The sequence below is a fragment of the Apium graveolens genome, unplaced genomic scaffold (genome assembly GCF_009905375.1).
Source record: "Apium graveolens cultivar Ventura unplaced genomic scaffold, ASM990537v1 ctg3886, whole genome shotgun sequence".
In the NCBI taxonomy this organism is placed as follows: domain Eukaryota; kingdom Viridiplantae; phylum Streptophyta; class Magnoliopsida; order Apiales; family Apiaceae; genus Apium; species Apium graveolens.
This window is the reverse complement of record NW_027418311.1, coordinates 53,994-58,637: the sequence shown is the minus strand read 5'-3', so window position 1 is coordinate 58,637 and position 4,644 is coordinate 53,994. Positions and strand designations below refer to the sequence as shown.

At 37.4% G+C, this 4,644-nt stretch overlaps 1 pseudogene; it reads left to right on the top strand.

The window, feature by feature from the left end:
* Positions 1–286: 286 nt before the first annotated feature.
* Positions 287–4,178, top strand: LOC141701464 (65-kDa microtubule-associated protein 1-like; annotated as a pseudogene).
* The last annotated feature ends 466 nt before the right edge of the window (positions 4,179–4,644 follow it).

Genomic DNA, 4,644 nt, shown 5'->3' with positions numbered 1-4,644 from the left:
CCACACACAAACACTGTGCGTGTAATGTGTTTGTGTTTCTCCTAGATTGTAGTAACTTATACCTCTTCAGTCTTTCTGCTTCCTGCATTATACATTTACCATTTAATGTGTTTTCTTAGATCTGCTTTGATAAAATCTGGTGTTTAATTGTATACCCTAATGCTCCCCCTGTCTTTTTAAGTATAGATGTTTTGTAGTTAAGTGAGGTTTCGGGCGAGATATACCGGATATGCTTGGTTTGATCTGAGTTTCTTATTACTTCGACTTAGGTTTAAGTAACAACAAAATGGCAGCATTAGATGCGCAAAATCCGCTTCTCGGGAAATGACTTGTGGTTCTTTACTACAACAGTTGCAGGTAATTGTGTTTAGTTTTGTTGCTTCTCTCTATGGGTTTTTTTGGTGATGTGTAAGTCAAGGCGTGTCATTGTGTTGTAATGCAGCAAATTGGGATGTTGGTGAGAGTGATGCCGAAAGAGATAAATGCTTCTTCAGTTGGAGCAGGAGTGCTTGGATGTGTACGAGGAAGGTTGACCTTGCTGTCAAGTCAAGGGCACACTTGCTTCAGTCACTTGCGGATGGTCAAGTTGAGCTTAACAGTCTTTTGTCAGCACTTGGGAGAGCTTTTTGTTGGATTGTGAGTGAACTTTTGCGGTTATTTTTTTCATTCATCCATGTATTTGTTTCTGTTTATTCATACTCTAGAAGAATGACCATTTACAAGCGGAATGACCGAGATCTCTTTAATGGAAACTGAGGTGAATCACTAGATTTACTAAATTTGTTTTACAGCCTGACAATATTCAGGAACAATTAAGGAGCAACTTTCAGCTATAGCACCGACATTAGAACAACCTATGGACAGAAGGATGAGAGAATAATAGAGGTTTCAGATGACAATCTCAAATTCAAATGATATGTGGTCAAATACCGGGACCAGTGAGAAAGTAGGAAGCCCTGTAGTTGATGAGTCTGATCTTTCCCTGAAAAAATTGGATGAATTTCAGGCCAAGCTGCAGAATTGCGAAAGAAAAGGTATACATATCTGTTTTATACATTTTGTGCTTGCTAGTGTTAATCTTCGTGTCCTGTAAGATGACAAATTAATTACTTTTATCTTTGTCTACCAGAGTGATCGGTTGCATAAGGTCCTTGAATTTGTCAGCACAGTGCATGACCTTTGTGCTGTTCTTCGGATGGACTTCTTCACTACTGTTACCGAAGTTCATCCTAGCCTGGATGATTCATAGGTGTACAGTCTAAAGCATAAGCAATGACACCTTATCTCAGTTGGCTAAGACCGTCTTAGCTTTAGAAGAAGATAAGGAACAGAGGTTGCGTAAGGTAACTTTCTAATACTTGACTTCTAGTAAGTATAATGGTATCCTAAAGACTCACTGCATTGTATCTTCACTACAGAGTAACTTGCATATTTGTACTCTATACTTAACACCTGTGATGATGAGAAGTTGCTTGACACTGCCCCTACCATATAAGCTTTTTTTACCTGTTAACAAATTTTGTCCAAACTATTTACTCTCAAGATTGATATGAAAACTTATAGTACTTTATTTTAATCTTGATGTACATCACATCTACATATCATATAATTTATTACTTGATTTGTGGCTTCATGTAAGTTAGCGATTTTTGAGAGATGGAATCAAATGTATGCTGTAATCTTTGGTTTTAACGAATTTTTCCAATTTCTTAATTGTTGCCTCCTAGGGTTGCATTCAGGTTTCATATCCATTTTGATAAGTTAAAGTCATGTCTATTTGAAGATAGTTACCTCTGTATTCTTATTATCCTTTAATTCGACTTTATATACATATAAGATACTCATGTTTTGTATGTTTCTTTCTTTCCTCTTTACAGCTTCAAGAGCTAGCAAAACAACTTATTGATCTTTGGAATTTAATGGATACCTCTGAAGAGTAGAGGAGCTTATTTGACCATGTTTACATGCAACGTGTCAGCTTCTGTTGATGAAGTGACCATCCCTGCGCCCTTGCTTTTGGATCTGATTGAGCAGTATTTTTGAACTACCAAATTTCTTGAGCCTGATTGACTATGAGTATGGAGCTTTTTCCTCATTCACCTGTTTATGTTGGCAAGGCTGAGGTGGAAGTTGAAAGACTAGATCAGCTGAAAGCTAGTAGAATGAAGGAAATTGCATTTAAGAGGCAATCTGAGCTTGAAGAGATCTATGTTCATGCTCTATAGAGATTGATTCAGAGGCTGCTCGTGAAAAATTATGGCCTTGATTGATTCCGGGGATGTTGAACCTGCTGAGTTGCTGGATGACATGGATAATCAATAGTAAGAGCAAAAGAAGAGGCACTAAGCAGAAAGGACATACTGGATAAGGTGGAGAAATGGATGTCAGCTTGTGAAGAAGAGAGTTGGCTTGAAGACTACAACAGGGTAACTATATTTTCAATCTTCCTTCCCCCAGCTTTGAAAATCCCATCCAAAATCTTTGTCCATGTGATTTTAATTTTGGAATTAGATCTTATTTGAGATTGTCAATTATGTTGTTCGCCCAAGAAGTTATATGCTGGCTGCATACGTCAACAGGACAGCTTCTATTTATTGCTTATTCAGTTTCTTTGGTGTTTAAGGTTACTCGCCATTTTCGTTTTAGCTTCCGGCATATACAAAGCTTTTGCAGGAATGCATTGTTTTATTTGGCATGAAAGTACTAATCTTAAGGGAGTACTTTTCCCATTATCGAGAGTGTGTAATAGGCACCATCCCTTTTCATTTGAAAATTATGCTACTTTTATGGGTTGGAGTTGGGACATAATAGAGGTTCAGTTAGTTTGCTAAATTATTCTTTGCTGAAACAGGACGACAATAGGTATAACGCTAGCAGAGGTGCACACTTGAATCTTAAACGTGCTGAGAAGGCCAGGATTCTTGTAAACAAAATTCCTGGTATGTTTTGTTTCGATAATTATGTGCTGTTTTATGAGGATTAAGTTTCAGGTACTGGGGCTGAACATAAGTCGATAAGCATCATGACATGTTGGTCTGCGTAATTGCATTAAAATTATTATCACAACTATCTAATACCACTGCGATGCATGGATTTATTGATTAATATTTATTAGATGTTATATATATTAGTATGAATGTTTGTTTAGTTTATATTAATATTGTAGTGAATTAGAAATCTTTATTATAACATGTAAATTGTCAATGTTATGTGATTAAAATGTGTATTATAAATATTCGTCTTTCATGTTACCTGGTGACAATCTCCTTGAAGATTTACTTCCTTACTTTCTTATGATTTTTTATTTGACTGAAAAATACGTAATATTAAAATTAGTAGATACTAGATCGTTTAAAATTTATACCAAGAAACCCTATTACTCTTATACATGTAGGATATAATGTGGAAAACGACTTCGGCAGATTTTGCTTAGTTCTTTAGCAGACAGTATTATTTGGTCATAAGTGATAGTTACAAGTAGCCAAGAAAGTATCAAATTGACACATTATTTTTCATGTAGCTTTGGTTGAATCATTAATTGCCAAAACTCGTGCTTGGGAAGAAGAACGCGGAGTATCATTTACCTATGACGGGGTTCCTCTACTTGCCATGCTAGACGAATATGCTATGCTTAGGAATGACCGAGAAGAAGAAAAGAGAAGGATGAAGGTCAGTTTCAGTCGTATGATTAGTATGCCAACTGATTAGGTTGATGCTGTGCCAAAAAATTTTTTTTGTTAGTTTGCTGTGCCAAACTTGAGGGTGAGGCACATGTCCTTGCATGGTCTAATTCTGCCTGCAGATTATCTGATTGGGGTTCGTAACATGCATATTTACAATTGTTTTTTGCCTACTTTAACTCAACTTCTGGTGTTGTACAGGATCAGAAGAAGTTTCAAGACACGACAAATGTAGAACAGGACACCGCATCACTGCAAGGCCAAGCCCCTGCTCGACCAGTTGGCACGAAGAAGGCAGCTGGCTCCCGTTGCAAACCGGGGCTAATGGAAACCCCTAACAGACGGACTGTCTCTGAATGCTCATCAAAATGGTTCACGGTCCATAAATAAAGATGGGAGAAGGGAGAGCATGAGGGCTGCAGCACCCTTGAGAGAGGATGCTACCTCCTGCATTTCAGGAAGTGAGCCTCTACCAAGTACACCGTGATGATGAGTGAGCTGAAGCCATCCATAGGTTTGTGAAATTTCAATTTTCAGTTACGATTACTAGTTCAATTGCTGTCAGTAGGAATGCATAATTTGAGTAGCTAGCGAATGCGAGTTAGAGAGCCTAGAGGCTGAGGTAGCTGTGTAATATTGTGCACTGAAGTTTGGAGCTTATTAAGTTTCACCAGTTCTATTCCTTTGGAGAATCTCACACGCTCACACCTATTTTTTTTGCACGGTCCCCTGTGATTCTGGTATAAATCTAATTCAATTAAAAATTTAATAGCTACATATGAAAATCCATAAGCTGCCATGTTTTTTGAAATTGAAGCTATGGTCGCTGAACACAGGTGTATGCTTTTTTTTAATATTCCGCAGATAATATTTATCCAAAATATAAAATTTTAAATGTTTGACCTCTGAGATGCGCATCTCCGGTAGTTCTCAAGAATGTCAAATTTTGCCCAAAAGATTGCGC